The sequence below is a fragment of the Canis lupus genome, chromosome 8, assembly GCF_003254725.2.
Source record: "Canis lupus dingo isolate Sandy chromosome 8, ASM325472v2, whole genome shotgun sequence".
In the NCBI taxonomy this organism is placed as follows: Eukaryota; Metazoa; Chordata; class Mammalia; order Carnivora; family Canidae; genus Canis; species Canis lupus.
The window spans coordinates 44,285,531-44,298,833 of NC_064250.1; the positions used below are offsets into that span (position 1 = coordinate 44,285,531).

The 13,303-nt window shown below is 39.1% G+C and overlaps 1 long non-coding RNA gene across 1 annotated transcript; it reads left to right on the forward strand.

Annotated features, from left to right (window-relative positions):
* Window positions 1-400: 400 nt before the first annotated feature.
* Window positions 401-11,650, forward strand: LOC112657350 (uncharacterized). The gene is made up of 6 exons (XR_003134962.2): window positions 401-587; window positions 2,137-2,311; window positions 3,626-3,787; window positions 5,554-5,663; window positions 7,577-7,687; window positions 8,648-11,650. It is a non-coding gene; the product is annotated as an uncharacterized LOC112657350 (long non-coding RNA).
* The last annotated feature ends 1,653 nt before the right edge of the window (window positions 11,651-13,303 follow it).

Consider the following 13,303-nt stretch of genomic DNA (forward strand, 5'->3'; position numbering starts at 1 on the left):
AAGAATGAATGTAAGGCTCGATGGGGTCAAGTAATTTGGCTAAGATGTATAGATCTAGTTAGTATCAAGGCACAAACTAGAAAACCTTAAATATTCTCAGATAGAAACAAAGCAAAAGTCAGCATTGTTTAATGCACTCATGAATATATGTATTCCAAGCAAAGTAACATGCTTTAAAGTTTTTTCTCTTCTTAAAATCTTTCCCTTGGGCACACACTTTGTGTAGAGTGTTCCTGACAAGGGTGCCTATGATGCTCCCTCAGGAGGCACAGCCTTCTTTATCTAGAAGTCCCAGAAAAATAGCAAAATATACCAGGGTGATGCTTACACTCATGATAAGGTAGGTTTGAGGACAGCCATCACCATCAGCCTGAATATTCAGGTTTCTTTCCATACAGGACATGAACATCCCTATGGAATTAAAATGAGCCATCTTCCATCTACTAAACTGCTGCCAAAGGAACCAGAGGACTCCACCTCTCCTTCCACAACTCAGGAGTCCCTCCTTCTGGAGCAGAGGATCACAGAGATGCAAAGCCAGCTGATCCTGAAGCCCAGGCATCGAGCCCAGAGCAAGCAAGGGAGAGGTGAGCCACTTGCCTTTCTTCAAGTGCCTTCTCTTGGCTCATGTCTCCACACTTAAAAACAATTCATGACACAGAATATTCTTTCTGGGTGAGCTATTGTCATCGATGAGGAGGAACAGTATAGGCAAGAATGCAAAACCTACCCTAAATCAAGCTTGGAAAAACTCAAAAGTCTGACAACAAGACCCAACTCATTTCTATGAAGGTTGTTTGCTTGTTTGAAATCTTGTAGGTAGACCATTACTCCTTTCTTTCTCTATATCCCCAGAGCACTTTCAAGGCTGCCCTGAGCCATGTCTTGTGCTGAGTAGTATATTCTATATTTAGTTTAATGCGTTGTAGGCAGCATCATTTATATTAAAGTTGAGCAAACCGAAGTTTTAAAATGTTGAGCTTCCTAAGTAGCAGAACCAGGATACTTCTGGTGCAGTGCTGGCACTCACATGAGTGGAGTGCTTTTCCCAGAAAAGCCAAGTGGCCAGGTGTTAAAGGTTATTTGGTGAAATGTTGCTCATCTGTTTATCCTTCGACAGCTTGGCTCATCTGTTGACTCTTAAAGAATTCAGTTATTTAAGCAATGTTAAGGTATCTTCAAAGGACAACATTCACAGCTGAGCAGTAGAAACTTTCAACTCAGCTTTCCACTGCTGATCACCTTTTCTTTGGAAAGCTCTTCTTTTGATAGGGAATGTTGAGTAATTAAAAAATCATCTCTGAAAACTGGTGGTCAATAAATGCATTCATAACCTCTCATTGTTTTTCCTTTTCTATGTTTTCTTTCAAGCCTTGTACTTGTGTGTAGATGTATATATACATGTAAGTCTGAGTGTCTGTATGTGAGGAAGTGTGTTTCCACACTTCATTGTGGTTTACGCTCTTTTCAGTAAATGTTAAACATATTTAACTGAAAACATCATCTCTGGGTGGGTTGGTGGGGTATGACAAGAAAACACAGCCACCACATAGCCAGCATGTAATGACAACTTCCCAAGGACCCTGCCTGCAGAAAGTCATCCTTGAAGATGGCCCAGAGCAGAGGAACCAGAGAAGTAGGGTCAGGCAGATTGTGTCCTGAGAGGCAGATATTTTGGATGGTAGAAACTTGAGCACTCATTAAGCCAAAGAGGAAATCTGAGGCTGAGGGGGGCCTGGCTGTGAAAGCAGAGGATTACCAAACTCAGCTCGATTTGCATATCAAATCCTTCTAGCTTTTAAAATCAGATCTGACACCTGAACCCACTGATTACACCAGTAGTAAACAACAAACAGGTTCAGTGCCTCCTGATGCAGTGTAACCAACTGATGGCACAGGAAATACTTACCTTGAGTCTGATCAAGTCTCTAGGATTAACCATCTGTCTGAAGGATATGGGCAAGGACTCATCAACGCCATGAGGATGCTGTTAGCCAACTTCGGAACACGGGGAGTTCTACACAACAAATGACTCAGTTTCCCTCTTCTAGCCACAACACTGAACATGCTGTATAATGGCAATGGTGAAAATAAGGCTAAGTGAATTAAAACACACTAATCTCCCTTCTTCCTTAGATTCAGGCCAGAAGACCATGAAAAGCAGTGCCTTCAGAAACTCAGCCTTTTGCCTATTTGCTGGCACTTGCCAGAACAACCAGTGCACAGCTGCACCTTCTAAAAAACCAGGACAGCTCTTTGGAGTTTCCCTCACAGATATCTGTGATAATGACAGCTTGCTCTTCCCAATCTGGTAGGTCTCAGTTTGGTGTTTTTTGCCTTCCTGAGGAGGGGGAGCTCAGAGAGGCCAAATGTTCTCATGTAACCCTACCCCCAAATGGAGAAATCATTAGACATCCCCTGGCTTTGGCTGAGAAGCTTTGGTAGTGTCATTTGATTTAGGTACTGCAGAGTCATGAGGCCAATACAACAGGACAACGTTTTGTCCATTCCGCTTGTTTCCACAGAGACAAATGTAGGCCTGTTCAGATCAGTCAAAATGGACTGTGTCTGCATGAATCATCTTCACATTCTGCCATTGTCTTCCTGAGCTCACAGTAGTCTCAGGTCTCCTTCAACTGAGTCTACTTAATCTAACAACTGAAAACATCTTACCTAAGCATAAAGACTCCTCCTGCGGCAAATATGAATCCACTAATCCTAACAGAGTATGTTAAATGACAGCCACAGAGTTTGGCCTGTTATCTCAAATCGGAGTACTGAATGGTCAGTGTGGAAATTTGCTGAGTATCCAGTACCTCTGCAAGCCCTGCACTATATTTGGGGATGTTATCCTAGGTGTGAAGAAATTTACCACGTTAGTTACATGCTACTACTATTCTAGTCCTTGCATCACAGCAATTTTAGGGGGTAGCTAGAACTATCATCCTCCACACTTTACAAATGAATTAGAAAGATTTCAATACAGTTCGCATGTGCCCCAGGTCACACAAATGATCAGAAGCATAATAGGTTTCTGATCCCTGGGTCTATCTGACTCCAGCCCTTATTATCTTTCTACACTGCAGGGAGAGGACATGAAGATAGAGCAAAGGACAGTGAAAGACTCATGAAGGGAATGTAATGAGAGAATAAGAGAGCATTTGAGCTCGATTTTAAAAGAGGAAAGGAAATAGGCATAGTAGGAATGGAGGATGCAATCACTTAAAGACGAATCAACAAATGGGAAATGAGTATGGCAAAAAGATTTCCATACTTGGGGAAGAGCATCTATGTAAGGGAATAAAGATAAAAGACTGGTAAAGTAGGAGACAGGTGAGGATTCCACAAAGGCCGTGAAACACGGAAGTTTGATGTAAAAGGGTAAATTCAATAAAAAAAAATCTGATTGAAATAAGTGATTACAGTGTTTCAGGGTATGACTGTAAGGTGGATTTTTGGGTAGAAACTATAGAGAGACATTAACTAAAGAATCTAAATTGACTTTTTGTCCCCCCAGCTCTAAAACCGTATACCATCCCATAGCCTAACTCTTTCAAAAAGGAAGCAAGCTTTGCTCTGGGCTTGGGATACGAAATGCCATATACTCTTCCTTTTTATCTTACAGGATATGCTTTCCTTTATTAATCGGAAAGGACCACTCATGGAAGACATCTTCAGAAAATCAGCCAGTATAAAATCATGCACCATCCTAAAGGAGAAACTAAATTCTGGGGACACAGTGAACTTGGAGAGCGAATCTGTTCTTGTGGTAGCATCTGTTTTAAAGGTGGGGAAAGTTCTAGCTTTATCCACGCGTGAGTAACTGAAGCTGTGATTGGTGTCTTTCATTATGATTGCCCAAGAACCATCATAGGCATAACTGTGAAGAACTTGACACACTGGAAAACACTTCATGAAATCAAAATTTAAGGAAGCTACTGTAGGAGTTAAAAGCCCCATACATTAGAAATACTTTGTTTTCACCACACACCGCCCACCTGAAGACTCCATGCAAAATACTAATACCAATATGACTACTAGTAATAATAATAAATTTCAAAATATACACTGACACATACATAATGTCTACCAAAGCAAACATCCTGCTTTTGACGACATCCTCACCACCCTGCTAATGAAAGCAGTTTACAAAAGAAAAATTATATGAAACATTTGAAAATACATATAGAAGTTTACAGTAGTAAGCACATGTTTACTTTATGAGGAATCCAAAAAAGCTCAGTAAGGCGACCAGATTATTCTTAACCATCATTGTCTCCTGTTTCTTAATTCCTTTTACTTTGTAAGTCATGGAGGAAGGATTCCACCATTTTTGTCTCCTTTCACCACATCCTAAGCATTCTTTTGTTAATATTTGTGATGTCTAGCCCACCACCCAAGGTTATAATGACATGGTAACCAGCTCTTGCTATATGCCTCTTTTGATTAATCGTTAACTTTTGGAGTAAGTGCAATAGACAAAAGTAGTTTGGAATTCTGAAAAATCAATAGATCGACCTAAGAAATAGATTAATTTTGAAATTATACAGCTGAATCACAGATATCCAGTTCTATTGCTAAAAGGGAAATGGAGAAAGAAGTGAGAACTAGAACAGATAATTTAATCCATGTACCTTGGCACTTGCTAACAGCTGTCAACAAAACTGTGATAATGCAGTAATGACCACACTCTTAGAATCAAGGTCATATTTGGTCCTTCCTTCTCACCTTTGGTCTTTCCTTGTCCCCCATTACTTTTCAGCTATGCAATAAATAACAATAGTCCCTGACCATTACTACACTGGGCGACAGTAAAACACACTATTAAAATATATATAGGCATACAGAGACAGGGGAAAGAATGATGATACATTAGTTAGTCGAATAGCATGGTAAGTGTTGCCCTCTTTAAGGTGCACACATGGAATTGATGTTTCTAGCAAGACTTAGTAGGGTCTTTTCTATTTCCGTGTTATAAGCACAGACTATGAAGATGGTGACCACGTGAGCATAGAGTTCTTAGACATTTCTGAAGTTTTCCCTTCCTAAAATTGACTACTCTTTGTGGAGAATCAGACTCTGCAACCTTGGCCTGGATAGTATTATGTCAAACTATCTGGAGAATTGGCCTACACTAGAAACGAATATATCCTCAGGGCCATCATGAGTTTGCCATTAGACCGTCTACTTTTATACAGTTAAGGAAATGAAGAATGATGCAATTATGAGTAGCTTTTGTAGTACTTCGCAAAAAAGTACACAAAAGAGTAACTGCCATATAATGAAAGGGAGCTTTGTCTTCCTTTCCACTGAAGCCTAGGCTCTGCTTTAATGCTTTTGTTTTTGTTGAAGGAAATCCACACACCTGCTTTTGCATGTGCAAATCAATGGACAGTCAGAGGTGAGCTCTGTGTGGGTCACAGTTTAGGTATCTAAAGGCAGTAGGGAGTGAACTGAAGTTTTCAACTAAGTGTTTTCTCTGTAATATTTCCAATATATATTTTCTGATATATACGTGTGTGTGTGTGTATTTTTTTTTTTTATCTACATAAGGATTTTCTTCAAAATGTCCAAGGAAGTATACTGTCATCTGACCTCTATGCTAAATGGCTTGGTGTTATTGATGAAGCGACCGAGGAGGAGAAAATAAATGCAGCCCAGAGGTAATGATGCAATAATTACTCTACTCTGGTAATTTCTCAGAAATACACCAATATACTATTAGGAAAATATTGGCGTACATTTTGCCACTTTGTCCACTAAAATAATGATCGGTGCCAAAGAGTTTCAATTCTTCACACCCGTGGAGGCCAGTTTCAGAATACAGGCATGCCTTATGGCTATTATTGTTCTACTCCTGACCTTATTAATGTGAAATCCTTAGCCATTGTACACCTTCTCAATATATGAAACTGGTAGACAAAATTCAGTGGCCTAAGACAGATGCTAGAGCATCAACAGCCAGTGGTATAACCTTAAGTTTGTCAAACATTTAACCAGAGTGGGTTAGCTCAGAAATTGAATTCAGTGAAACATTTTTGTATACGTTCCTGCCTGGAATTCTGCTACAGCATATTGTGTACTAGATCTAGAAGGATGTTCTCTGTTCTCCGTCTCTATACTTCCAGCTTCCTAAGTACAATGACTTGCCTTATTCAAAAGTGCATCTTTCTGACTTTAGGCTTCTAGCCCAGCTGCCAAAAGCGAATGTTGTTCTCTTGAGATACCTTTTTGGAGTGTTATACAACATTAAGCAACAATCCTTATCCTTATAAGATGACAGCTTATAATATATCAGTGTGTATAGCCCCAAGCATTCTTTGTCCACCTAAGTCCTGCATCTTGGAATTGGAAGACAAGTATATAAAAAAGTTAAGAGAGCTCTCATTCATGTCCCCTGGGTTTTAGAATCCATGCTTTGTATCTTCAATGTTTAGTAGTAAATCGGATGGATCAGTTCTGAAAAGTGCACATTTTCATAGGGACCTTGGAATGGCAGCGTTATTTACCCTACTCTGGTGGAATACGGGAAGGGGTGTTGTTAATGTGGGAAATGCAGAGCAGTTGAGTCGCTTCTTTTCCATCCAGGAGATACAATACTAGACTGACTAAACAAAAGAAAGAGAAGAGTGGTGTAACATGGTAGGAAAGAACCTTGGCTCTGGAGTTTGACAAGCCAAGGTTCAACTCAGGCTGATCCTTGAGGGGAGAGCTTGTAACCTTGTGCAAAGCCATGGATTCCTCATGACACAATTGTAACAACACCCAGCTCCTCTGGTCATTACTGGCACTTCCTAGGTGACTTGGGCACTATGAGCACCCATGGCTCCAAACACATTGGCCTTCATCTGCAAGTTGTGGCTCATTTAGAAAAATACTTGGCTACTGTTTTGCCTCTGCTACATCAGACAGAAACTAGTAGAATATTCCAGAACATCCTAATGGAGCTACACATGCCTAATAAGATAGCATTTCCCCAAACTCATGTTGAGAGCCAGCATTAGGAAAAGCAAGACATGAGAAGGGACTGCGGTTTGACAGACATGTTTTTCTCTGCAGCCATGTGAGTTTTTCCTCAAAAAAAAAAAGAAAAACTCCACAGGAATCTCCACTTTCAAATAAGATATTTTCTCATTGATGAAATGAATTTCATAAGTTTTTGCCTATGCTTTATACATTTTAATAAGATATTAAACAGAAGTCACAACCCAAAATGTACTGGAAACAAAATTTTAAAAAATAAGTAAAGTTTAATAAATTAGGTTACTTTGAAAACTACCCTAGTTTTAAAGATGTAACTATTGGTATCACAGTGTAAGTTATAAAACTAGGCCACAAATTGAACTATAGCCCACTGACGAGTAGTATTTCAAATCTATACCCAAAGTACACCGGAAAGTATCACTCTATGTTATATTTCTTAGAGAACTCGGGTTTCTATATATTGTTATCAACTCTGAATTCTTCTTAGAAGTCTTTCACATTTTTGGTTAGATCCAAGATTTATACACAAAATGTGACTTATAGCAATGCCATATGGAAAAGAGCACCCCATTGTGGTCTTTTTGCATTACAGGTTTCTCTTGTAAAGTTTTTGATTGAAAATTGCCTCAAGATATTTGGAGAAGATATCATTTGTCTCTTTGGAGAGAATTCAATGAGTTGTGATAACAATGAGAGGCTGCAGGTACTGTGAATATTTTAATTGGCTTTAGGGAGAGGCAGACTGCAAGGTTGGGGGTGGGGTCTGGCAGATACTTAGCCCTGTTCTGGAGCCCACAACATCCCCAGGGCAATGATTCCCAGCTGCTCCTTCTTCTGAAGCCTGGCTCACAGGTCAAGGGTGGTTTCACACTGTTGGAGACCAAAGAAAGCATAGAAACTTCAAGAAGTTTCTAGCAGTATTAGGGGATAGCATGGTATGATACAGTGTTTGGGAATTTTTTCTAACAAGATTTTAAATGGATCCCACATATATATGATATTCTATAGGTAGTTAAGCATATAATATGCAATTATTTATTTGTTTGTAATATATAAATGTGTTCTGGTTGAAACCAGAGCGCAGGGCTTTTATTCCTCCTCCCTCCTCTCTTTAATCAGTGGCTCTAGAGGCACAACAGGATTCATGTGCTTTGTAAAATGAGTTGAAAAGAACCAGCATCATTGAGAGAAAAGGACTTGACTTGAGGTTGACTTGATGTCAAACAACCTCCAGATTACAAACTCCAGTGCCCCCTTGTATCAGCTATTTGACCTTGGGTCAATTACTCCAGCTCGGTATCAGTTTATTCATCCCTAAAATGTGGATAAAAATAATGTCTAAATCTTAGAAATGTTCTAAAGTTTAAATAAGATAATTTGTGTAAAAGACATTTCTAAAAAAGCAATTAATAGAACCAGGAAAAATTCCCCCGAGACTAGTGTATCATTGGAGCCTAGATAATCGCTGCTAACTGGCAACACCCCATTTTGTAAAACAGAGTTTAGATTCAGAACCTAGAGACACATATCATCAATCCCTCCATAGTTTTGACATGTCTTCGTTTTTTCTTTAGTGTAAGCCATGTCATCAGGAATTAAGATGATTCTAGTGTCATTTCTGAGAGTATTCTAAGACAAATGTTTGCTTTTTTTATTTCATCAGTGATAGAAAAACCACCTGTTGAATCCAGCCAGTGAGAGTGATAGTGATTTCCAAAAGGCACAACTGCAGAATGATACCAAGTCCCCATCTGGCATGGGTCCATCCACCTACATGTCTACAGTTTACTAACTCACTGAAGACTGGAATCTCCATAATGACACTTGACACTTCCTTTTTCTTTATTTTGCCAATGAATGAAAATGAACCCTTTCCAAGACCCAGCTATTTCCATTTAAAGCTTTTTCCTGGGTCCCATATATTCATATTGAGGATATCTTCCTACAGAATATCTCCTCTATCTTCAATGTCTACCATATCTATCATATTACATACTTTTGTGTTGTGTTGTGTTGTATGTCTTTATATGGATAATAAAAATCATTCCATAACTCAGTAGGTTAGACAACCATTTCACTTGGTTATGATTCACATAGCACTTCAGTGGAGGCTCATCTGAGCAGTTCTGGTCTCAGCTGAGGTCACTTGTGCACTTGCAGTTAGCCTGCAGCTCATCTGGAGCTAACCTAGGTATCTGTCTATTGGCTCTGGCTCTCGATTGGTCCCCATGTCTTCCATAAGGTAGCTTCTCCTCCTTTCATATGGTGGAAAAAGAGTTCCCAGAAGCAAGAGAGACTTTTTAAGAGTTAATGTGGGAGAGGACTGTGCAAAGGACCACGCCAAAGATGGTGGTTTACAAGACAAGGAGGCATTATTTACTGAGACCACACATAATACAACTCACGGCAGCACCACTACTACACATACCTTTTTCTTCACTGGCTTTTAATCCTCGGTTCTGTACACCAGCATTTCCTAAGGGGTATTCCAAGTATGGTAGGAAGTATCTTTGAAATAATAACTCATTTCTTACCTCAGGTATTCCTTCCCTCATCCTTCCTCCTGTCTTAAGCTGCCTTAAGAGGCAAGTAAATCTCCTCCTCAGAGAATAAAAGCAATAGGAGAATATGAGGGAAAGGGAGCTCTATGTTGCTTATGAGTTGTACGGAGTTAGCTTTCTAGGAAACAAAAATGATTCATGGCATAGAGTAGAAGATTTAAGTGGGAATCTCATGGGGAAAGCCCAAAACTACTACGTAGGTACATGGGATATCTGCACCTTTTCCTGGATGGAAACCAAACGGAAGCAGAAATTTCTCACAGAATAGTGAGCTGACATGTCTAAGAAAGATGGGGCCCTCTATGTCCACGCAGAGTTTTTTATGCCTCAACATGGAACAGATCAGTTAGTAAAAGTATCTCCATCAGTCTTAGAATAGTATGGAAGAAATAGAAAGCCACTGGGTTTGAAAGACATGTCTCAGCAACAGAAGTACAGACCAAATTCCCAGGACCAGATAGCAGTTTGGACACCTCAGTGGCTATAAGTATACATCAATGACACAGAGCAACCAGATAAGTGCTACTTCACCATTTTACAGCCTCCCCAGTACTAGAAGACTCTGGAACATAGACACACTCATGGGGGCAATTAAGAAATCCTAAATCTCTACCAGTCTTGGAAGAGAGAATCAAACTAGACATCAAGTGAGCCATTTAGAACTACAGAACTGTACATTTCTTACATATGCCAGTGTATAGACTGAGATTGTTATCAGTGCATATAGAATATATAATCCGTACATTGTTTTCCCTTTCCCAGAAAGGGTTCCCTTGTTAAATAGGTTTGGGAAATTCATATTTTCCTTTTGGAAGTCAAATGCTCCAGTTTTTTTTTTTTTTTTTTTTTTTTTTTTTATTGGTGTTCAATTTACTAACATACAGAATAACCCCCAGTGCCCGTCACCCATTCACTCCCACCCCCCGCCCTCCTCCCCTTCCACCACCCCTAGTTCGTTTCCCAGAGTTAATGCTCCAGTTTTTTGTCCACATTTGTTTGACATTATTTGACCCTTTTGAAGTGACCCCATTAATTAATGATCATTAATTGGAACATTATTAAACATTTCTCTAAATTTATTTCTTAACTCATAGTTTAACATTTCACTCCCTGCCAAGAAGCCATCAATGGATTTCAATATATCTTTGGTTTTTGTTTTATTTTTTTGCTTTTTTCGTGAAAAAATGTCCTCTTTAAGATCCTCCACAATGCAGCCTGCTCTAGTAATGAGTATTGTCTTCACTCTTTCCCAGTGCAAATCCTTTACTTTATCTGGGTCAGACATTTCCTTGGTTCCTGAACAAATCACACTCACTTTTCTCCTATAATTCTCATCTCTTCTTGGACTCTGCATTGCCACACACTAAGTAGGTTAGCCATTTGGGTTCTCCACTCCCAGAAATTTCAAAGCCTTTCTGATCTCATTTTTTTAATTTCTTTTTTTATTGGTGTTCAATTTTTCAACATACAGAGTAACACCCAGTGTTCATCCTGTCAAGTGCCCACCTCAGTGCCCGCCACCCAGTCACCCCCACCCCCCGCTCACCTCCTCTTCCACCACCCCTAGTTCGTTTCCCAGAGTTAGGAGTCTTTTATGTTCTGTCTCCCTTTTTTTTTTTTTTTTTTTTTTTTATTGGTGTTCAATTTGTCAACATACAGAATAACACCCAGTGCTCATCCCGCCAAGTGCCCTCATGTCATTTTAATTGTTCTTTGTAAAACATGAGCACTTGACCCTACTAGACATTAGTTCATATGCTGCTTTAACCATCAGGAATTACACTGATGTGCTCATACGTTATCCAGAAAATCCAAATTCCTGTGGTAAACAACTGTATCTTGTGTTAGTTTTATACTACTTTTAAAGCCTGGCCAAATGTCTACCAAAAAAAAAAAAAAATGTACAAATGAATATGTTAAATTTTCTAAGAGTATAGAGATTTTATAGAGATTGTTAGAAACAGTAAGTTTTAAAACAAGAGTTCTGTAGAACACAACACATGAAATTTTAGGGGGCAACAATAAGACATAGGTTTGAGTATTTGTTTTAGATATGACTTCACAGCCTGATTCACATGTTCTTTTTTTTTTTTTTTTTTTTTTTTGATTCACATGTTCTTTGATATACTATTTTTATTCATTATACAAAAAACATGATATTGGTGTGTGATATGTTTGGGAATAATGGCATGTTTGTATGAAATTTCTTTTAAATGTCAATAATTCAAAATAAAAGGGGCAATTTTGATTTATATTAAAAATTTTCAGCTATTATGTCTTTGACCACTTTGTTCCAATATTCCTCTATTATCTTTTACTAGAATCCATTACAATTTTATGAAACAGTGATTCTCAAAGAACACTCAATATGAACAACCTTTTCACTTTTTCTCTTTGTACTGCATCCTGGGTAAAATTCTCAGTTCTTTTTTCCAGTTTATTAATTCCTTAACATTGGTCATTCTAGAGTTTATTCTTTTACTTTCATATTTTTTTGCTTTTTTCCACACGTATATGTTTTCTGAGATTAATCAGATCTTTTTCCTATTCATACAATTTTATATTTTTTCAATAAAGATCATTTCAGGGGCCCCTGGGTAGCTCAGTTGGTTGAGTATACGATTCTTGATTTTGGCTCAGGGCACGAGATGGAGCCCCCACATGGGGCTCCTCACTGGGTGGGGAGTCTGCTTGAGATCCCTTCTCTCCCTCTCTCCTTCCCTGCTCTGTCTCGCTCATGCTCTCTCTCTTAATTCAACAAAAATCTTCAAAAAGATCATTTCATTCATTTTCCCCTCTGATTTTGGTACCAAGAAGTAGGGTCCTACTCTGACAAATACCTAAAAATGTCAAAGCAGCTTTTTTTTTTTTTTTAATTTTTATTTATTTATGATAGTCACACAGAGAGAGAGAGAGACAGAGACATAGGCAGAAGGAGAAGCAGGCTGCATGCCCCGGGAGCCCGACGTGGGATTCAATCCCGGGTCTCCAGGATCGCGCCCTGGGCCAAAGGCAGGCGCCAAACCGCCGCGCTACTCAGGGATCCCTCAAAGCAGCTTTAGAACTGGGTAAGGGGTAATAAGGCTGTAGGAGTTTGGAGGGCCATGCTGGGAAAAGCCCACATTGCTGTGAAGGAACTAACGGTAGAAGTAATAGATGTTGAAGGCGATTCTGGTAAGAGTTCAGAAATAAAAGCAAGAGCTTCAGAGATAGACTCTATCTTCTTGGAGAATACATAATTAATCAGAAACAGGTTGTTCAAAATATGGATGTTGAAGATCTTTCTGGGGGATCTCAGAAGGAAATAAGGAACCTGTTTTTGGAAACCATAAAAAAGGAGAACCTTGTCATAAAATGGCAGAAACTTGGCTTAACGAGTGTTCTAGTATTTTGTGGAAGTTTGAACTTGGAAACCGTAAAATCGGATATTTATCTGAGTAGATTGCTCAGGGAAGTTTTAAAGAAGCTCGTTTCCTCCTGACTGCTTATACTAAAATGCAAGAAGAGAGAAATGAGTTGAGGGTATTAAGTAAAAGGAAGTCAGGACTCAAAGATGTGAAAAATTCTCAACTTTTCTAATTTCTCAGTTTGTCATTTCTGCTCTAGCACGTGTGCTCATGCTCTTGCTACCCCTAGACACTTCCCTTCTTGTCTTCTTCCCATCCAAACCCGACCTATAGAGTGTCAGCTTGCCAACAAAGTCTGTCTTGATCTGTTCAGTCATGTTGGCATTTTCTCTTTTGAAATTCCATAGCCTT